This window comes from Heterodontus francisci, chromosome 2, assembly GCF_036365525.1.
Source record: "Heterodontus francisci isolate sHetFra1 chromosome 2, sHetFra1.hap1, whole genome shotgun sequence".
NCBI classification, from domain to species: Eukaryota; Metazoa; Chordata; class Chondrichthyes; order Heterodontiformes; family Heterodontidae; genus Heterodontus; species Heterodontus francisci.
This window is the reverse complement of record NC_090372.1, coordinates 185,387,803-185,411,121: the sequence shown is the minus strand read 5'-3', so window position 1 is coordinate 185,411,121 and position 23,319 is coordinate 185,387,803. Positions and strand designations below refer to the sequence as shown.

At 43.4% G+C, this 23,319-nt stretch overlaps 1 long non-coding RNA gene across 1 annotated transcript in view; it reads right to left on the bottom strand.

Moving 5' to 3' along the window:
* Positions 1–4,604: 4,604 nt before the first annotated feature.
* LOC137349343 (uncharacterized) overlaps positions 4,605–23,319 on the bottom strand; it is an 85,131-nt gene continuing 66,416 nt past the window's right edge. Inside the window, exons 2-3 of the long non-coding RNA XR_010969348.1 lie at positions 8,491–8,695; positions 4,605–5,780 (exon numbers count right to left, since the gene is read on the bottom strand). This is a non-coding gene — a long non-coding RNA (uncharacterized lncRNA). The remainder of the gene's footprint in view (positions 5,781–8,490; positions 8,696–23,319) is intronic.

Sequence of the window (23,319 nt, the reverse complement as noted above, 5' to 3'; positions counted from 1 at the left end):
ACTAATAGTATGGGTCAGCTTATCGTAATCCCAAAATTCATGCAATTCAATTAGATATGCCACATGATGAATTCCTAATGTTTTCTCACCATTCAGTTCTGCGTGTGCTGCTTGCCCATATGAAAGAGGTGCTGGGCAGCTTCTGTGCTGTTTGCTGGATAACAGCAGTTCCTAAAAGTGGGATTAACTGTTTTTTGAAGAGTTGTTTTTTGTTGCTTTTTAAACCAAACATACTGCTGATTGGTAAAGGTGACTCTCTGACTGAATTTGATGGCTAGCAAGAAGATGTTGTCCCACCACTCAGCCAGCATCCTCTCCCTCACCCAGAGCCTTTATATCCTGCATCCTAATAATTTAGAGGGCCTCTTGCTCCTGAAGAGAGGATCGGAGCAGGTTTATTGTTCCCCCACTGGTCATAGAGTCCTTTACGGCATAGAAGAAGGCTATTTGGCCCATCGAGTCCATTCCGGCTCTCCTCACAGCAATCCAGTCAATGCCACTCCCCTGCTTGATCCCCATAACCCTGCAAGTTTATTTCCTTCAAGTCCCCATCCAATTTCCTTTTGAAATCATTGATTGTCTCCACTTCCACCACTCTCATGGGCAGCGAGTTCCAGGTCATTACCACCCACTGCCATAAAAAAGTTCTTCCTCACTTTCCCCTGCATCTCTTGTCCAAAACCTTCAATCTGTGTCCTAGTCCTTGTTACATTGGTTAATGGGAACAATTTTTCCTTGTCTTACTTATCAAAGCCTGTCATAATCTTGTACACCTCTATCAAATCTTCACTCAATCTCCTTTGCTCCAAGGAGAACAACCCCAGCTTTTCCAACCAAACCTTGTAACTAAAATCCCCCATCCCTGGAACCATTCTGGTAAATCTTTTCTGCACCCTCTCAAGGACCCTGACACCTTTCCTAAAGTGTGATGACTGGAACTGGTTAGTGGCCTAACCAGAGCCTGATAAAGGTTCAGCATAACTTCCCTGCTTTTGTACTCAATGCCTCTATTTATGAAGCCCACGCTTTACCAATCTCTCTTGCAATATGTCCTGCCACCCTCAAAGATCAATGCACATGCACTTATAGGTCCCTCTTTTCCTGCATGCTCTTTAGAACTGCAGCATTAAGTCTATATTGCTTCACCCTATCCCTTCTTCCAAAATGCATCACCTCACACTTGTCTGTATTAAATTCCATCTGCTACTTGTCTGCCCTTTCTGCTGGCCTATCTATGTCCTATTGCAGGCGGTTCTTATCATCCTTACTGTTTGCCACTCCTCCAAGTTTGGTATCATTGGCAAATTTTGAAATTCTATTTTGTAATCCAAGATCCAAGTAATGTCTATACATCAAAAAAGCAGTGGTCTGAGCACTGACCCTTGGAGAACACCACTGTACCATCCTCCGGTCGGAAAAACAACCATTTACTACAACTTGCTGTTTTCTGTCCTTAAGCCAATCGTTTATCCAATTGGACACTGGCCTTCCTATTCCAGAAACTTCAATTTGATTAACTAGACTTTTATGCTGTACTTTATCAAACGCTTTCTTAAAATCTATCTAGATAATATCCACCGCATTCCCTTCATCAACCTTCTCTGTTACTTCACCAAAAATTCAATTAGATTGCTAAAGCATGATCTGCCTTTACAAATCTGTGCTGGTTCTCCTTAATTAACTCAAATCTCTCCAAGTGCGTGTTGATTTTTTTTCCCCGATTATTGTTTCTAAAACCTTAATCACCACTGATGCTAAACCAACTGGCCTATAATTGCTGGGACTGTCCTTAAACCCTTCTTGAATAAGGGTGTCATATTTTCCACTCTCCAATCCTCTGGCACATCCCCCTTATTTAGGTAAGATTGGAAGATTATAGCAAGCCCTTCCATTATCTCCACCCCCACTTCCTTTAGCAACCTGGAAAGCAAGCCATCCAGATCAGGTCACTTATCTACCGTCAGCATAGCCAGCCTTTTCAGTACCTCCTCCCCCTCAATTTTTACCCTATCCTTTGCCTCTACTCCCTCCGTTTCTACCTATGTTTTGTCATATTCCTCTTCCTTAGTAAATAGCAATACAAAGTACTCATTAAGTATTCTAGCCTTACCCTGTGCCTCTAAGCATATATCACCCTCTTTGTCGCTAGTATGTCCACTCCACCTCTTACTACCTGCTTACTATTTACATGCCAAGATTTTTGGGTTCCCTTTTATGTTGGCTGCCATTCTATTTGCATATCCTCTCTTTGCCATTCTTACTTTCCTCTTCACCTCCCTCTCAACTTATTGTATTTGACCTGGTTTTCACTTGAAGAATTCACCTGATATGCATCATACACCCTCTTTTTTTTGTTTCATCATTATTTCTAACTCTCTCGTCATCCAAGGAGTCCTGTTTTTTTTGTTCCTCACCTTTTGCCCTTGTTGTACCTAGCCTGTACCAGAAGCATCTGAATGCTCTGAAGTACTCTGAGTGGTTGGGAAAAACCTTGTCCTTTACAGAGTTTGGAGGAGACCTTGGACGCTAACCTCTCCCACTCCCTCTATGGCCTCCATCCCCAGAATCTGTAGACCATTTACCCATGGAACGTCAATGGACAATAATTGTGAATCATACTTGTTCCTGCCTGTAGGTTTAGCTCTTCCCTGTCAGAAGAGTTTTTTTAAAACACACGTTAAAATTTAGAAGATCATGGACACATTATGCTTCAGGGTCCTGTCTACATACACCTTTGTGTGAATTCACCAACGTGCAACATTCAAGTAGCTGTGATGGCAATATGCTTTCTGTCCTAACTTGTAAGATTTATGTGTAACATTGGAAGCATATTTGTGTGCAAGCAACCGATTATGTCCTGGAGCAATATGGGCAAGTATGTGCATATGTCAATGAGCTGAAGGTTTGCCCAATAGCTCTGCATGTTACGTCAGTGAAGCAGCAATAAAAATTAATTGTTATTGGAATTCCTCATAAGGCCATATACCAAAAGCAGGCAAATCATGAGTATTTCATGAATCTTCATGAGTTCAGAACATTTCTTTCTACCACCCATGACCTGTGCATTGACTTGCATGGTAATTCTACTCATGCATTTTGAAGAGCATTCCCAATCAGGGGGGTGCACCTCAGCTCTGAGAGGACAATGTTTCTTTGTAGTACTGCTTGCATTCTATGTACATAATGCGTAGGTTTCTATCAGCAGTAGGATAGGACTGTACTATTGCCCTCATCAAGTGCTACACCCTTCTTAAAAGCTTATTTTATCCTACTGTACAAAATGGGCAGCCTGCTAATAACATACTCCAGATCTTTGTATAGCTCTGCAGTCTTACCTCAATTCTTTAACCAGCGTATACAAACTGTAAAAATAGCTGAAAGCTTTCTTCATTACCACTGTCTAGGCATCTGAATAGTGCCAATCAAAATGTGATACATAGGTTCTGAGTGGCATTCATCTTCTGACTCCTGTCAGCCAAAAATAGTTTTCCATCATTTCTATTTGAGAGCAAATGTTACTGGGATGCAGGCTTTCATCTTTAGTGCAGTTACTTTCTCTGTTTTGTAAAGATTCAAGCATTGTTTTAGAAGAATAAAAATAATTTTTTCAAGCTGACAACTTCCACTGATCGATTTTAACCCTACCTACTTGACAGAAACAGTGGAAGCAAGGGAATAGTAAAAGTGAGCAGATTACTTGCCTGCTCAAATACTGGCCATTTCTGACTATTTGCAATGCTAATCTGCAGAGTTTTGCAGGTGGTTAAGCCGCCAACCTAAAGGAGGTGGGGTCTCATAAATTAATGCACATCATGGTCCTATTACTTTACTAGCTGCTATTGTAGCTTTCTTGTGAGGCAGAAGTAAATCTGAAGCTTGTTTGAAGACCTCTGAAGGAGCCCTTCTGGTAAGTCAAAAACTTTCCTTTATGGAGCCAGGAGTGTTCTTCTGAGTCCCACAAGGAACATTACGGCCTACTTTGGAACAGAATTACTTTCCTGGACATTACTGTGATCTCCTGTGCTGATTTTTATTTTGTTTTATTTTTAGAGATACAGCACTGAAACAAGCCCTTCGGCCCACCCAGTCTGTGCCTACCATCAACCACCCATTTATACTAATCCTACATTAATCCCATATTCCTACCACATCCCCACCTTCCCTCCACCTACCTACACTAGGGGCAATTTATAATGGCCAATTTACCTAACAACCTGCAAGTCTTTGGATGTGGGAAGAAACCAGAGCACCCGGTGAAAACCCAGACGGTCACAGGGTGAACTTGTAAACTCCGCACAGGCAGTACCCAGAACCGAACCCGGGTCACTGGAGCTGTGAGGCTGTGGTGCTAACCACTGCCCCGTTTGTTATAATGTAAATGCAAAACAAGTAATGTCATCAGGATGAGCTTGCTAATAGGATTAACAACTGAATCAAACCATGTACAGTAAAAGATATGCAGCACAAATGAGCTTTCTTAATTGAATTCATTGGGAGTGTGAGAGATGACAGGAAAACAATATCTTGACCTTTGCAGGGTGACTTTTTCCTACACCTTTATTCTAAATCCAAGAAACACTGAAGAATTTATCAGTAGCAATGCTAGCATCAGGTTTGACTGCACTATCAAAATGCAATTAGTTGGCAGCAAACTGATTGTCTGCACTTCCAATTACCTGTTGTCTGCGACTGATGATGAGTTATGTTCTTTTTATTTTCAAAGTGAGAACAATATATATGCCTTAAATCACTGTCAGGGAAGAGTTCTTATATCACATTATAAAGAAAATATTCCAATTATACATGTAACAAAATAACCCCCTGCTTGACACCAATGCTGGCATGGATTGTGAAGGAGCAGATTTGCATTAGGCTGGTATAAAAGGATATTTTTAAATGTCCTACAAACATGATGGGCTCCTCTTATTCCAACTGCTAGAAACACTTTAATAATTATTTCATCAAACTACTATGAGAAACAGTTTGAATACACAAGGCTGCATTTCCTTGTAGCTTCTCCAACTCCCACCAGCATAACATCACCAGAAGAGGGACAGAAGCACTATTTACACGCATAAATTCCAGTGAAGTTACAGTACAGGAGCAGCAGAATCTCTGAGGCAATTCACCCCGAGTGTTTCAGAAGATAATGTGTTCTAATCTTATCACAGTTGATGGAAGCATTGAAGGGTCTAATATAAATATATATTCAACAGGTATATCAATCGGCATTATTGCCCTAAAGGTTCAGCCAATTTTTGTAGAGTAGCTGAGTCATGGACAGCAGGAAGTTCTCATGTTCAGTCTGTAGCATGTGCTGAATTAGCTCTTCACAGAGAGTGAGGTGGTAAGGGTATACAATTGGCCACAGTATAATTGAATTACTGTTTTGCAAAATAGGCTAGGGTTTCAAATAATGGACCATTATCCAACAATCATGATTGAAGTGCATTTATGTGCAATTTTAAGCCTGAGCTGTGATGTCCTAAGCTTAAATTCACCATGCTGTGGAAGCTTAGATGATTAGTTGATATTGGTAGACGTAAGTGAATGGAATCCATGTAACCTTGCCCAGCAGTCTTCAGGAAAGGAAGAGAGGAGATAAAAGGGACAGTGCAGTCTGAAGTCAATGGTCTCAGGTTGTTAAATGAAATTTTCCAAGTCAGTAAAATATGACCTTTATATTTTCTCTCTTTCTCCTTTCACATGCCTTCCAGGATTATGCGACACACTGAGGTAATCTTCTCGCTAGCCTCCAGTTCTGCTCTGAATTGCTGTCCCTGGAAGATGCACAAGCATGGTTAAAAGATAGTTCTCACTCTAATTTTCACTAATTCCCTGAGGATATGAATCTGACCTCTTCTCAGCTCCTCCTTATGATCAGGAACTCAATGTGTAAAGAATCAGAGATGCAAAGTTCAACCTACCACACAACTGTGAAGCACATGGGGAAAATGGTCCTCCCTTTAATTCCTTTCCACAAGCCATGTGCAAACTAATATTGCAGGCCTGTAAGTCATCATGCAGAGAAACATTCATTATCAGCTAGGTACAACTGTATTTCCAAGCTCCAATACCCTTGTTATTACTGGATGTCAAGCCAAGCCATCTGTAATTTAGTACTAGTTCTGAGAAGGAACAAAAAGGAACGTTTTTCCAACTGCATAAAAGTTATTAAAGTGTTTATATGGGAGACTTAAGTTTCTTCATTTTAAAAAAATAGTCTTTGGCCGTAGCCACTGTGATGCACTTTAAAAGTATTTTCAAATAAATATAAACTATTTGCACTCAATTCAGCCTGTGGTATAAACAGAATATACAACAGGAAGCAGTCAGAGGTACAATTTGTGCCACTTATCAGCACTGTTTACTTTGCAGGACAGGGAAGTGGATATGAAGCAGACTCCCTTTGTCCCATATTATACAGTTCATTTTTCATAATGTCACTGTCTGATTATTGTTATGATTAGCTGCTGATGATGGGCACCAGATTTGATCACAAGAATCAGAAACCCATGCGTACTCTTCTGTCTCCTTCAGTTTTTCACTCTAACCTTTCCCTTCCTTGTGTCTCTTTATCAATTTATATCTCCTAAATCTGTCTGTTTTCTTGTGTTTCATTCAGTTACAATCAGTTTACAGGTACAAAGAGACATCTGCCGCCTGCAACTCCTGTGAACCTAAACTTGTCCCACCTGCAAAGACCGAAGTACAATATACAGAGACAAATTTCTTAAATAGAGCTAAACTATTTCAAAGAGTTGAAACATGGGCAGTAAGACAATAAACTTGCAGTAAATGGAAATTAACTTCCGATCCAAATCTGTCTCCCTGCATGAAAAGAATAAGAAAATAAATGAAAGCATTTATATGACAATTTCTCATACTGAAATGTCTCCACGTTTTCATCAGCCATAGAAATTAAGTCAGCTTCCATGTACATCCTGGTGACACCCAGCTCTGCCTCTCCACAACCTCTCTTGACCTCTCCATGCCTCTGTGCCATCAGTCTTGGTTGAGCTGCAATTTCCTCCAGTTAAACATTCGGAAGACTGAAGTCTTCACCTTTGGCCTCTGCCACAAACTCAGTTACATTGCCACCAGACTCCCTCTCCAACCACTGTCTCAAGCTAGATCAGATTATTCACAACTTCAGCATTCTGCTGAACCCTGAACTGTGCTTCTGATCCATATCTTTTCTCCATCACTAAGACAGCCCACTGCCCCAAATTTAATATTAAAATCCATACCTTTAAATCTGTTATATAAGGGTCACTGATCTGAAACGTTAACTCTGCTTCTCTCTCCACAGATGCTGCCAGACCTGCTGAGTATTTCCAGCATTTCTTGTTTTTATTTCAGATTTCCAGCATTTGCAGTGTTTTGCTTTTGTTCCTTTAAATTTCTTCATGGCTTTGCCTCTCCCTATTTCTGTAATCTCCTCCTGCCTTATAAATCTCCTCCCTACCCCCCAAAAACCTTTGTTCCTCTGACCCAAGCCTATTGTGAATCTTTTCCCCTTAACCCCATCCTGTGGGCCATGCTCTGGAATTTCTTCTCTTAAACCTCTGTGCCTCACCATCTTTCCCTTCTCTCGGGTTTCTATTTTGTTTTCTTGCGTTTCATTTGCAGTGTTACCATTTTCTGACACAAAGGGACATCTGCTTCCTTCAACCTCTGTGAACCTAAACTTTTCTCACCTGCAAGGATCAAAGTACAGTACTTTGACAGAGAAAGAATAGTAATTTTGGTGCCTTCTGAATTTGAAACAAACTATATCAAAGAGTTTATAACCAATTTTTTGATCAAGCTTTAATGTTTGTTTGCCCAGTGTCCTTTTTTTTTTGAGAACTTCTCACTGAAATGTTTGGGATGTTTTTCTACTTTAAAGGTTCTCTGTAAATGCCAGGAGGCTGTGTCTGTTGTTCTGTGGGTAAACCACAGCAAAGGTTGCTGATTGCCTCCAACACCAATCGTCTTCCTTTTTCGCTTCAAACAAACAGAGACAGCCACATCATAGTTAAAGCACCCCTCGTCCCCCACACGCCCTCAGCTTAGTGGGTAAGAGCTGAACACAATGGTGCTTCGAGTGGTAACATAAGCACTGCTGCCAGATGCTTGTGTTTGGTATTTTATCAAGGCCGCTGCAAGCTAGCATGCTTATGCCAAGCCATACAAGACAGTGATGTGGTTCTTCTCCAACCAGAAACAAGGCACTAATTACAATTTTAAAACAGCGGCTGTTTTCCTGCTGTTTCAGTGTTCTGGAATCTACCCACGAATTAAACAGGCTGGAATCGACAGCAATAGAAACAACTTGCACCTATATATAATATATATATATATATAGAGTAGCTACATAGTAAATCATCCCAAGGTGCTTCACAGATGCATGATCAGTCAAAAATTGATAGAAATATTGCAAAACCTCAGGTACAACAGAACCTCCTATATATTAAATACATTATGGACCCCTTACATGTACATTACCTGCATAGCAGATTTCACCACCTAGTGACAAGGCAATGATCAGTTGGTCTGACGTCTTTTGGATTGGATTGGTTGATGGATGAATGTTGTCAAAGCCACTAAGAATACATTGCACCTTTTCAAATAATGTTGTGGAATCCTTGGAGAATAGGATCATTCAAGCAGCATCTCCTGCAATGCAGCACTCCCTCAGTACTGGAGTATCCTAGAATGACATAAAAATAAGCCCAACCAGCCCATGTTAGTATTTGTCCTGCGAACAAGTAGTAGTTCTTATCCTGTGTCCCTGCCTCCCTCGTTCCTATATCCCTTTATTCCTCTTTCATTCAACCACCTATCTAACCTATTCTTAAGTGTTGACATGTAGCAAGAGGTTCCTCGGGGTTTTTTCCTGACTAGCCGCCTTAACTTCAGTGGAAGATTTTTATTTTATTTTATTTTATTTTATTTAGAGATACAGCACTGAAACAGGCCCCTTCGGCCCACCGAGTCTGTGCCGACCAACAACCACCCATTTATGCTAACCCTACAGTAATCCCATATTCCCTACCTACACTAAGGGCAATTTATAACAGCCAATTTACCTATCACCTGCAAGTCTTTGGATGTGGGAGGAAACCGGAGCACCCGGAGAAAACCCACGCAGACACAGGGAGAACTTGCAAACTCCGCACAGGCAGTACCCAGAATCGAACCAGGGCCCCTGGAGCTGTGAGGCTACGGTCCTAACCACTGCGCCACTGTGCCGCCCTGCATCAGCAGAAACCATGGATAATCCTTGCAAATGGGGTCTTCACTGAAGTTACAGCAGCTGATCCAGAGAAGATTGCTGTGATGGTCTCTACATTAATCTCTAAATGTGGTGGTGTGCTCATCAGCCTCATACTCCTTGCGTAAAAATGTGTTTCCTGCTTTGTGCCCTCAATCTCTTGCATTTAATCATATCTTTTTCCCCATATTCTGGACCTCTCAAATGCTGGCAACAGTCTGGAGATAGATCTCCAAGGAGCTTTCTCCAACATGTCCTCCATAACCAGTGGAAAAGCCATGGAAACCCTGGACACAGTATTTGTTTTACATTGTTTTCCCGAGTTTTTAATGGCCCCTTTCCCATGGTGGATGAGCAAGAAAATCCCCTCGGAAGTTCACCTCCTGTGTTTATGTTTAGTGTGTCCTTTCACAATTTTAAACATCTCTGTTATTTTACCCCTTAATCTCCTCTGTTCTAATTAAAAACAGTTCCAATTTTCCAAGTCTTTCCTCATATTTGTATTTCCTGATACCAGACACCATCCAAATGAATTGGCATTCTGTTGCCTCTTTGTTACCTAAACATTGTTCCTATACAGTACAGCCTAAAACTGTAGTAATCCAACTGTGGTCTTCCTAATTTTTTAATAGATTCACCCTTGCACCTCAACTTTTATATTCTGCACCTCTTCCCATAAAAGCTAGTATTCTATATGACCTTACTGACTTGATGTACTGTTTTTATGGCCTTGTGAAACTCAATCCTCCACCCATTACCATCCCCCCATCTCTCAATCCCTGCACTCTTCCACATCACCCAGCTTTCCTATATTCAAAGAATGGTTAATCTTTTTTCTAACCAGAATGTACCACCTCACATTTACTCACACTGAATTCCATCTGCCCATTCCATCACCTGATCAATATCTCCTTGCAGCTTCCTTCTGTCCTCAGAACTATTTTGTATGCTTCCAATTTAACTATTGTTTTCAAATTTGGACATCAGTTCCTCTAGCCCCATATCCAAATCATTCACATACACAGTGAACAAAGCAGAACTCTGAAACACAACTACACACTTCCAACCACTATGAAAAACTGCCCCTAACTTCCACTCTCTGTTTCCTCCTTTATAACCAGTTTTTAATCCAATTCGCTACCCTTCCCCTAATTCAATGCCCCTTAATGTTGTCCAATAGAAAGTCCTAGAGTGGTCCTTGAGCCCACAATCTTCTGACCCAGAAGCAAGAGGGCTAGCAACTGAGGCAAGCTGGTGCATATGTCTCTGGATGAATATGAAAGACTTCCATTTATATAACACCTTTCATATCCTCAGGATGTGCCAAAGTGCTTTACAATCAATAAAGTACTTTTGTGATCCCATTGTAGTTATGTAGGAAACACAGAAGCCAATTTGCACACAGCAAGCTCCCACAAACAGCAATATGATAATGATCAAATTATCTATTGTTTTTAATGATGTTGATTAAGGGATAAATACGGGCTGGGACATGCACACAAGTGCCTCGTACATGCATTACTGTTTTACAGGCTGAGATAGACACTTCAATAGATAAATTGTTACTTTGCCTCTTGTCCCAAAAGTTTAAACTAAAAAGCTGTCAACGTTGCACATGTTGTGAGAGCCTAATGAAAGGTTTTCCAGTGTATCAGTGTTCCAGTTACTTACTCAGCTCTGTTCACTTCTTTTGCCAATTATTTGCAATAAAGTGCACTAAGTGAACATGTTCAGACTGTCTTCGTAAGAACAAGAAATCCCAGGTGATTAGTTTGGAATTTGGAAGCAGCGGAAGCCGTCTGGTACTGAATCACTTCTCTCAGTGATGTTAACGAATGTTTTGGCAAGTTATCACCTGACAACGCCCTGGTAGCACACTACAATTATACATTCAGCATGAGGGTTAGGCACTGATTTACTTGTTAGATGGCTGAGCTGATCCAGTTTCTGTGTCCTTATGACAGATGCCAGGTAGAAAATATTATTGAGAACCAGGCTGAATATAGAAGGTACAGAGGGGAAGTGAAAAAACAAATAAGAGAAGCAAAAAGAGAGCTTGAAATGGGAGCTAGTATTAAAGGAAATCCAGAAGTTTTCTATAGACATATAAATAGTAAAAAGGTGGTAAAAGGAGGAGTGGGGCCGAATAGGGACCAGAAAGGGGATTTACACATGGAGGCAGAGGGCATAGCTGAGGTATTAAATGAATACTTTGCATCTGTCTTTACCAAGGAAGAAGATGCAATCCAGGCAATGGTGAAAGAGGAGGTAATTCAAACACTAGAAGGGTTTAAAATTGATAAAGAGGATGTATTAAATAGGCTGCCTGTACTTAAAGTGGATAAAACACCAGGACCAGATGAGATGCATCCAAGGATACTGAGGAAAGTGAGGGTGGAAATCAAAGAGGCACTGGCTATAATTTTTCAGCCTTCCTTTGACTCGGGGTGGTGCTAGAGGACTGGAGAATTGCAAACATTACACCCCTGTTCAAAAAAGTGTGCAAAGATAAGCCCAGCAACTACAAGGGCCAGTCAGTTTAACTTCGGTGGTGCGGAAACTTCTAGAAAAAATAATTTGGGACAAAATTAATTATCACTTGGACAAATGTGGGTTAACTAAGGAAAGCCAGCATGGATTTCTTAAGGCAAAATCACATTCAACTAACTTGCTGGAGAATTTTGAGGAGGTAACAGAGAGGGTTGATGAGAGCAATGTTGTTGATGTGGTGTACATGGACTTTCAAAAGGCATTTGATGCAGTGCCACACAACAAACTTGTGAGCAAACTCATAGCTCATGGAATAAAAGGGACAGCAGCAACATGGATATGGAATCGGCTGAGTGACAGGAAACAAAGAGTAGTGGTTAATGGATGTTTTTTGGGCTGGGGGAAGGTTTGTAGTGGAATTCCCCAGGGGTCAGTGTTGGGACCCTTGCTTTTCCTGATATATATTCATGACCTAGACCTTGGTGTACAGGGCACAATTTCAAAGTTTGCAGATGATATGAAACTTGGAAGCATTGTGAACTGTGAGGAGGATAGTGTAAAATTCTAAAAGGGCATAGACAAGTTGGTGGAATGGGCGGACAGGTGAAAAATGAAATTCAATGCAGAGAAATGTGAAGAGATTCATTTTGGTTGGAAGAACATGGAGAGACAATATAAAATAAAGACAATTCTAAAGGGGGTGCAGGAGCAGAGGGACCTGGGTGTACATGTGCATAAGTCATTGAAGGTTGCAGGACAGGTTGAGAGAGCAGTTAATAAAGCATACAGTATCCTGGGCTTTATTAATAGGGGCATAGAGTACAAGAGCAACAAAGTTATGTTGAACTTGTATAAGACACTAGTTCGGCCTCAGCTGGAGTATTGCATCTAGTTCAGGGCACCACACTTCAGGAAAGACGTGAGGACATTGGAAAAGATTCACGAGTATGGTTCCAGGGATGAAAAACTTCAGTTATGAAGATAGATTGGAAAAGTTAGGACTGTTTTCCTTGGAGAAGAGAAGGCTGAGAGGTGATTTGATAGAGGTATTCAAAATCATGAGGGGTCTGGACAGAGTAGAAAGAGAGAACCTGTTCCCACTCTTGAAAGGATTGAGAACCAGAGTGCACAGATTTAAAGTATTTGGTAGGAGAAGCAAATGTGACATGAGGAAAATCTTTTTCACGCATAGAGTGGTTAAGGTCTGGAATGCACTGCCTGAAAGTGTGGTGGAGGCAGGTTCAATTGAAACATTCAAAAGGGAGTTTGACTGTTCTATGAAAGGAAGAATGTGAAGGGTTATGGGGGAAAGGCTGGGGAATGGAACTGAGTGAATTGCTATTTTGGAGAGCCGGTGCAGACACGATGGGCTGAATGGCCTCCTTCTGCACTGTAACAATTCTGTTATTCTGTGATTCAATGCTAATCTACACAGCTCTTCCTCTTATGTATCATGATGAGTCCCTTGTACATTCATTAGCAGATTGATTCATTTTGGCAGTTTCTTTTTTATTTTGTGCTTACTGATTATCGACTAGATTGGAAGTTCTTTCCAGTCTCTTCTGAACTTTCTCCCAATGTTAAGAATTGGTGACCTTATTTATTCATTGAAGTGAATGGGGAAAAAAATCGGATGGAGTGTAAAATGGGCGCCAACTCGCAATCAACCCATTTTGCACGACTGACAGTGGCCACTTTCACCCTGGCTGCCTCAGGCTATGATCTGGTGCCATTAGCACCAGGTATTGTCCAGTACTTCATAAAGGTGACCGCTCTTAATGTGCCAGTTCAGACATTATTCAGGCAAGATTTTAACTCGTTCAAAACACAGAGTTGCACACAGTTGAAATCAGGCCCTATTTGACTGGGGTGATGGGATTCAGCCAAGCCTGACCCGATCCTCACCTGACATCCACACTTCTCCAGGAGGATAGTGATTAGGAGCAGGAACTCAGATTGATTTTTCTGCTCCCTGCACAATTGTAGTATCTCCATTGCCACCCTGACTGCCATAAGCTACCTCAACAACACACCCTGGCACTTTCCAGATGTGTACAGCTCAGTTCTATACTGGGAGGTACACTTGGAAACTGAGAGATTGAAGTACATCTTATTCCCTGCTGTAGATGGCAATCAGTTTAGATGTGTTTAAATGTGTCAATTCCGTTCCCCATAAATGTTAGTCCACAGCAGAAAATTGCCATCTACAACATTAAATTGACTCACTCAGGGAGGCCACACAGATGGTGGAAAGGGAAATATTATACAGCTGCAGCAGAGGATGCTTTTCTAAGAAAATTCAAAGCACCTTGGTCTTAAAGCACATTGTTGGAGTGAGGTAAAGAGAACTTTAGAGGATAACTTCACTGATTCTGTGTTCCTAGCAAGAGAATGACAGCACAATCCTGCAATGCTGGAAATCTGAAATAAAAACAAAAGTGCTGGAAATATTCACTTGGTCTGGGAGCATTTGTGGAGAGAAAAGCAGAGATGAAAGGTCACAGACTTGAAACGTTATCTCTGCTTCTCTCTCTACTGATGCTGCCAGACCTGCTGAGTATTTCCAGCACTTTTTGTTTTTATTCCTAGTGTTATGACCAGGTGAGAAAGAGGTCTAGGGGTCCCTTTCAGCCTTCACCTGGTCTCACCGTAACAGGGTTTAATTTTAAGCACACCATGTTTTTAGCTCCCCCTTGATGAATCCTTGTTCACCATTTTCTGATTATAAGGCAAAGAAACCAGCACAAATAGGCTTTCTTAGGTTTAAAAAAGAAAAGTGAAATTTTATTAAACTTAAACTTAAACTATAATTCGGTGAATGCCTACAGATACACAACCATGCTAGCATGCATTCACGATACACACATGCAGATAGGGACAGAAAAGAGCAGAAGAACTAAAGTGGAAAAGTTTGAGGCAATATCTGAAGAGTTTTTGTTACGGGTCTTTGAGCTCACTGGAGAGTCCTTGCTTGTAGGTAGATCTTGTTTTTCACTGGGGCCCGGTATTCTTCTTAAACCTTGTTCACTTTAGGAGACTTTTCTCTCTTGGGGTTCATGTGTCTTCAATGGATTCAGAAGTTGGTGAGAAAGGGATGGGACCAGGCAGACAGACAGGAGGTCTTCTTCAGTCCAGGAGCATTCAGCTTTCTGCCAGTTCAAACACTGTCTCTCCAGTTTATAACTCCCCAAGTTGGCCAGCAGGGTAGTCACATGACAGACTGGTATAACCATTTCTGGCTTTGTGGATTGCGTTTCAGGGAATGGCCCTTTGGTTACAAATGCTGTCTGTTAATATGCAAAAATGTCTTTCCAGCCAGGGGCCTGGCAACCCCTTGTAACAGGCCTTCTCTTCTTCCCAGCAACAATTTGAAATTTAATGTCCATGTGGCAAAATTAATATACCTCATTCTTAGCAGGTGGGGGCCTGCATGACACTAGCAAGAGAGTTATTGCTGAAAGGGAGAACATGTAAGAAGCAGGGCTACAATAGAAGGGAAATCTCAGTTCCTCCCCTCCCCGCCCCCTCCCCAGCATGGTTCCCTGCTGAGAGTATGGGATTAGTGAAGTTACCCTTTTAAGCAACCTATGAGCTGGAGCACTTAATCCTGAAACCTGGTGATGATGTCCCTCCCCTTTACTATACCTGATGGGTGAGTGCTTGACACTAATACTGGGGGAAACAAATATTCCATTCTCATCACTAACATCACTTTACCACAATGAATGTAAAAATTCATCTAAATGACTGACAAACAATATGAAGTTTGGCAGTAAAAGAAATCTCAATAAATTTCTGAAAGTAAATTGCAAAAAATTCCAATTTAAGAAAGAAAGAACTTGCTTTTATATTCAAATCTACATCAAATTTGCTCAGCACCAACACAACTAAAACAACAACAAATTGCAATTATAAAGCACCTTTAATATATTCCAAAGTGCTTCACAGGAGTGTTGACCAAAAGCTTGATCAAAGAGATAGGTTTTAAGGAGCAGCTTAAAGAAGAGAGATGCAGAGGCTTAGGGAGGGGATTCCACTGCTTAGAGCCTAGACAGCTGAAGGCATGGCTGCCAATGGTGGAGCGATGAAAATCATGATGTGCAAGAGGCCAGAATCAGAGGAGGACAGAACATTTCGAAGGGTTGTAGAGCTAGAGGAAGTTACAGAGATCAATCCATTCCTGAGATGTGGAACTCTGGTTATAGAAAAGACTTTTTTGCCCATCCTGATCCAGCAAGAACTCACTGTACCTTAGCTTCTAACCATGAACAAGTGGCAGATACACAGCATTTGTTATCAATGATATAATTGCACAGAGACTTCAGAAGCTTAGAAAGTAACATTCGTGCCACACAAGTGCCAGGTAATGACCATCTCAAACAACAGAGAATCTAACCATCTCCCCTTGACATTCAACGGCATTATGATCACTGAATCCTCCACTGTCAACATCCTGGGGTTACCATTGACCAGAAACTGAACTGGAGTAGCCATTTAAATACAGTGGCTACAAGAGCAGGTCAGAGGCTAGGAATCCTGGGGTGAGTAACTCACCTCCTGACTCCCCAAAGCCTGTCCACCATCTACAAGACACAAGTCAGGAGTGTGATGGAATACTCTCCACTTGCCTGGATGGGTGCAGCTCCAACAACACTCAAGAAGCTCGACACCATCCAGGCCAAAGCAGCCCGCTTGATTGGCACCCTATCTACAAACATTCACTCCCTCCACCGCCAATGCACAGTGGCAGCAGTGTGTACCATCTACAAGATGCACTGCAGCAATGTACCAAGGCTACTCAGGCAGCACCTTCCAAACCCACAACCTCTACCACCTAGAAGGACAAAGGCAGCAGATGGGAGCACCACCATCTGCAAGTTCCCCTTCAAGCCACACACCATCCTGACTCGGAACTATATCGCCGTTCCTTCACTGTCGCTGAGTCAAAATCCTGGAACTCCCTCCCTAATAGAATTGTGGGTGTACCTACCCCACATGGACTGCAGCAGTTCAAGAAGGCAGCTCACCACCATCTTCTCATGGGCATTTAGGGATGGGCAATAAATGCGGCCTAACCAGCGATGTCCACATCCGATGAAACATTTAAAAAACCTATGCATTAATATTTTATTTGTTTTATGGGACATTTTAGAATCGATATACAAGAATATTAAATCCATCAACTTGAACTTCAAAGTAAGAGTTTCTTCTTCGAACATTTGAACCCCTTTATGCTTCATAACATGCTTTTGACTGTCTCATTCCTATGTGGAATTTTCAACTAAACTATATATAACAAGCTTTGCAGTGTTTAGATATAACTATGCAAATTATAAAAAGAATGATGGAAGTTCAGAACATTTATATAGCTGTAATCTCGTACAGAAGATCTGATGAAATCCAAACCACAGCTATAGCAATTGCATTTGAGGGATGATTCCAATATCTGCCATTGCTGGAGGACATGGCACTCATAAGGAGGACATCTCGAATGATCGCAGGCTCACAGTCCTTTTATTTTCCATATTTCTTTACAATTGATGGATGGAAGATCAAAGGCTAAGAACCCGTCAATCTCTGGGATACACCTGTTCCTCAATGAGAGCAGCGATCCCGAATTACCACTTTACAATTTATTGTAAGTAGTGAACAGCAGCAATCATTCCCCACTTGTGGATTTTGCCAATTGCCCCACGATCCCGATGCCAGAGTCATTTCTGGGTTGTGCGGCCACACGCGCTGAAGGCGGGGCTTCTGCAGCAATCTTCCAATATGCAGCCAATTAACATCAGTGCTGCGGAGAAACACACCAATATAGGGTGGTGGGCAGGAGTTAGTGCTGGCAGGGTGCTTGAGGACACCATTTATAAAGAGGTGTCTGCAGCCTTCATACCACCTGCATGCAGAGAAGGCTGAAGTGGAAGTCTGTGTATGGAGAGAGAGAGTCATAGAGAGATACAGCACTGAAACAGGCCCTTTGGCCCACCATGTCTGTGCCGACCATCAACCACCCATTTATACTAATCCTACATTAATCCCATATTCCCTCCTGCATTAATCCCATACTCCCTACCACTCTCCTCCCACCTACCTACACTAGGGGCAATTTACAATGGCCAATTTACCTATCAACCTGCAAGTCTTTGGCATGTGGGAGGAAACCAGAGCACCCAGCGGAAACCCACGCAGTCACAGGGAGAACTTGCAAACTCCACACAGGCGGTACCCAGAACTGAACCCGGGTCGCTGGAGCTGTGAGGCTGCGGTGCTAACCACTGCGCCACTGTGCCACCCAGATGGCTGGAGTATGAGAAAAGGTCACTTCACGGTTCTCTGACGCCTCCCTGGAGGTGCTGCTCCAGGCGGTGAGGGAAAAGAGAGTGGTACTATTCCCAGAGGTCAGGAGGAGGTGGCCAGCCAGCCTCACGAGGAAGGCCTGGCTGGAGGTGGCCGAAAAAGTGAGCAGCCATGGGGCTCTGGCTCAAACATGGACGCGGTGTCGGAAGTGCTTCAAAGACCTCGGGCTGGATCTTGTTAAACAAAGAACAAAGAACAAAGATAATTACAGCACAGGAACAGGCCCTTCGGCCCTCCAAGCCTGCGCCGATCCAGATCCTCTCTCTAAACATGTCGCCTATTTTCTAAGGTTCTGTATCTCTTTTCTTCATGCCCATTCATGTATCTGTCTAGATACATCTTAAAAGACTCCATCGTGCCCGCATCTACCACCTCCGCTGGCAATGCGTTCCAGGTGCCCACCACCCTCTGCGTAAAGAACTTTCCACGCATATCCCCCCTAAACTTTTCCCCTCTCACTTTGAACTCATGTCCTCTAGTAATTGAAACCCCCACTCTGGGAAAAAGCCTCTTGCTATCCACCCTGTCTATACCTCTCATGATTTTGTACACCTCAATCAGGTCCCCCCTCAACCTCCGTCTTTCTAATGAAAATAATCCTAATCTGCTCAACCTCTCTTCATAGCTAGCGCCCTCCATACCAGGCAACATCCTGGTGAACCTCCTCTGCACCCTCTCCAAAGCATCCACATCCTTTTGATAATGTGGCGACCAGAACTGTACGCAGTATTCCAAATGTGGCCGAACCAAAATCCTATACAACTGTAACATGACCTGCCAACTCTTGTACTCAATGCCCCGTCCGATGAAGGAAAGCATGCCGTATGCCTTCTTGACCACTCTATTTACCTGCGTTGCCACCTTCAGGGAACAGTGGACCTGAACACCCAAATCTCTCTGGACATCAATTTTCCCCAGGACTTTTCCATTTACTGTATAATTCACTCTTGAATTGGATCTTCCAAAATGCATCACCTCGCATTTGCCCTGATTGAACTCCATCTGCCATTTCTCTGCCCAACTCTCTAATCTATCTATATTCTGCTGTATTCTCTGACAGTCCCCTTCACTATCTGCTACTCCACCAATCTTAGTGTTGTCTGCAAACTTGCTAATCAGTCCACCTATACTTTCCTCCAAATCATTTATGTATATCACAAACAACAGTGGTCCCAGCACGGATCCCTGTGGAACACCACTGGTCACACGTCTCCATTTTGAGAAACTCCCTTCTACTGCTACTCTCTGTCTCCTGTTGCCCAGCCAGTTCTTTATCCATCTAGCTAGTACACCTTGGACCCCAAGCGCCTTCACTTTCTCCATCAGCCTGCCATGGGGAACCTTATCAAACGCCTTACTGAAGTCCATGTATATGACATCGACAGCCCTTCCCTCATCAATCAACTTTGTCACTTCCTCAAAGAATTCTATTAAGTTGGTAAGACATGACCTTCCCTGCACAAAACCATGTTGCCTATCACTGATGAGCCCATTTTCTTCCAAATGGGAATAGATCCTATCCCTCAGTATCTTCTCCAGCAGCTTCCCTACCACTGACGTCAGGCTCACCGGTCTATAATTACCTGGATTATCCCTGCTACCCTTCTTAAACAAGGGGACAACATTAGCAATTCTCCAGTCCTCCGGGACCTCACCCGTGTTTAAGGATGCTGCAAAGATATCTGTTAAGGCCCCAGCTATTTCCTCTCTCGCTTCCCTCAGGAACCTGGGATAGATCCCATCCGGACCTGGGGACTTGTCCACCTTAATGCCCTTTAGAATACCCAACACTTCCTCCCTCCTTATGCCGACTTGACCTAGAGTAATCAAACATCTGTTCCTAACCTCAACATCCGTCATGTCCCTCTCCTCGGTGAATACCGATGCAAAGTACTTGTTTAGAATCTCACCCATTTTCTCTGAGTCCAAGCATAACATTCCTCCTTTGTCCTTTAGTGGGCCAATCCTTTCTCTAGTCACCCTCTTTCTCCTTATATATGAATAAAAGGCTTTGGGATTTTCCTTAACCCTGTTTGCTAAAGATATTTCATGACCCCTTTTAGCCCTCTTAATTCCTCGTTTCAGATTGGTCCTACATTCCCGATATTCTTTCAAAGCTTCGTCTTTCATCAGCCGCCTAGACCTTATGTATGCTTCCTTTTTCCTCTTAGCTAGTCTCACAATTTCACCTGTCATCCATGGTTCCCTCATCTTGCCATTTCTATCCCTCATTTTCACAGGAACATGTCTCTCCTGCACGCTAATCAACCTCTCTTTAAAAGCCTCCCACATATCACATGTGGATTTACCTTCAAACAGCTGCTCCCAATCTACATTTCCCAGCTCCTGCCGAATTTTGGTATAGTTGGCCTTCCCCCAATTTAGCACTCTTCCTTTAGGACCACTCTCGTCTTTGTCCATGAGTATTTTAAAGCTTACGGAATTGTGATCACTATTCCCAAAGTAGTCCCCTACTGAAACTTCAACAACCTGGCCGGGCTCATTCCCCAACACCAGGTCCAGTATGGCCCCTTCCCGAGTTGGACTATTTACATACTGCTCTAGAAAACCCTCCTGGATGCTCCTTACAAATTCTGCTCCATCTGGACCTCTAACACTAAGCGAATCCCAGTCAATGTTGGGAAAATTAAAATCTCCTATCACCACCACCCTGTTGCTCCTACATCTTTCCATAATCTGTTTACATATTTGTACCTCTATCTCACGCTCGCTGTTGGGAGGCCTGTAGTACAGCCCCAACATTGTTACCGCACCCTTCCTATTTCTGAGTTCTGTCCATATTGCCTCACTGCTCGAGTCCTCCATAGTGCCCTCCTTCAGCACAGCTGTGATATCCTCTTTGACCAGTAATGCAACTCCTCCACCCCTTTTACCTCCCTCTCTATCCCGCCTGAAGCATCGATATCCTGGGATATTTAGTTGCCAATCATGCCCTTCCCTCAACCAAGTCTCAGTAATAGCAATAACATCATACTCCCAGGTACTAATCCAAGCTCTAAGTTCATCTGCCTTACCTACTACACTTCTTGCATTAAAACAAATGCACCTCAGACCACCAGTCCCTTTATATTCATCATCTGCTCCCTGCCTGCTCTTCCCCTTAGTCACACTGACTTCATTATCTAGTTCCTTACAGGCTTTTGTTACTACCTCCTTACTGTCAACTGACCTCAATTGGTTCCCATCCCCCTGCCACATTAGTTTAAACCCTCCCCAACAGCGTTAGCAAAAGCACCTCCAAGGACATTGGTTCCAGTCCGGCCCAGGTGTAGACCGTCCAATTTGTAATAGTCCCACCTCCCCCAGAACCGGTCCCAATGTCCCAAAAATCTGAACCCCTCCTTCCTGCACCATCTCTCAAGCCGCACATTCATCCTGACTATTCTTTCATTTTTACTCTGACTATCACGTGGCACTGGTAGTAATCCTGAGATTACTACCTCTGAGGTCCTACTTTTTAACTTGGCTCCTAACTCCCTAAACTCTGCTTGTAGGACCTCATCCCGTTTTTTACCTATATCATTAGTGCCTATGTGCACAATGACAACTGGCTGTTCACCCTCCCCCTTTAGAATGTTCTGCAGCCGATCTGAGACATCCCTGACCCGTGCACCTGGGAGGCAACATACCATTCGGGAGCCTCGTTTCCGACCACAGAACCACCTATCTACTCCCCTTACAATCGAAACCCCTACGACTATAGCCCTTCCACTCTTTTTCCCGCCCTTCTGAACAGCAGAGCCAGCCACGGTGCCATGGGCCTGGCTACTGCTGCCTTCCCCTGGTGAGCCATCTCCCTCAACAGTATCCAAAACGGTATACTTGTTTTGGAGGGAGATGACCGCAGGGGACTCCTGCGCTGCCTTCCTGCTCTTTCTCTGCCTTTTGGTCACCCATTCCCTTTCTCCCTCAGCAATCCTAATCTGCGGTGTGACCAATTCACTAAACGTGCTATCCACGACCTCCTCAGCATCGCGCATGCTCCAAAGTGAGTCCATCCGCAGCTCGAGAGCCGTCATGCGGTCTAACAAGAGCTGCAGTTGGACACACTTCCTGCACGTGAAGGAGTCAGGGACATCAGCCATGTCCCTGAGCTCCCACATTGAGCAAGAGGAGCATGATACGGGTCTGACATCTCCTGCCATTTTTAATCTTAAGTTTAAACTTAGTTGAATGAAAAAGGAACGAAAAGTTTTTACCAATCACAATAAAACCAGAGAAATCTAAAAAGCCTTACCTTATAAACACCCCACCGAGTCCTTTTTTTTTGGTTAGAGGAGGAGGGCGGGTGGGAGACACTACAAGTGTGGTGTTCTTCCCTAGGCGTCAGAAGCCACGGCCGGGGGGCCCTGAAGATGGCTACGAATGAGGCCCGTCCCGGACCTCGATGCTGTGAGGGCCCGGCCCGATCCTCCCACTGGCGGTGAGGCTCTATGGCGACACCCCTACCACTGGGCGACGGGACCACAATCAAAATATTCAAATCAATAAAATGAATGAATTGACATTCAGTTACCTGCGATCTTGACGGCCCACCATAATCTTCAGCGCAGCGGCTGGTATCCCCCGTCTTCAGATCCTCGTCTGGGGAAACACGGCGCCACGCTGGCGGGGAGAGGGGAGGAGCTAAGATTTGCAGTGCGGGGTTGGAGACAGAGTCAAATATACGTAATGGGTGCAGGGGATGGTGGGAAGAATTGAACCTTAAACATTGTGCAGTTTGGGGGTCGGGGGGAAGGTCAGATATAAAAGCTAAGTATTTTGGGGGGGAAGGCAAATAGTTATTGTAATTGTTATTGGGGGGGCGGGGGAAGGGGCCTTAGAAATTTATTTATTTAATTTTGTGGGTAGGGCTTTAAAAATTTAAATAAGCTGGCAGGGCTGATGGCTGCCCTTTAAAAATGGTGCCAGCGCCTGCGCACAGCCAGCTGATACCATTGCCAGGGACGGACAGCACCGCACCCCCCCCCCCCCCCCCCACCGCACCACCATGACATTGGGGGCGGCAACCATCCCGGCTATTTAAAGCCCTCTGACCATGACACAAATGCTGCAATGATGACAGAATCTACCCCTGCAGGTGGCAAAACCTGTGCCAGACCCCTCAAGGGCCCCGCAACCCAGAGGTTGTCTGCCACAGGCATCTAATGCAGCAGAGCAGCAAGACCAGCCGCATCAGTTCCAGGCGCAGG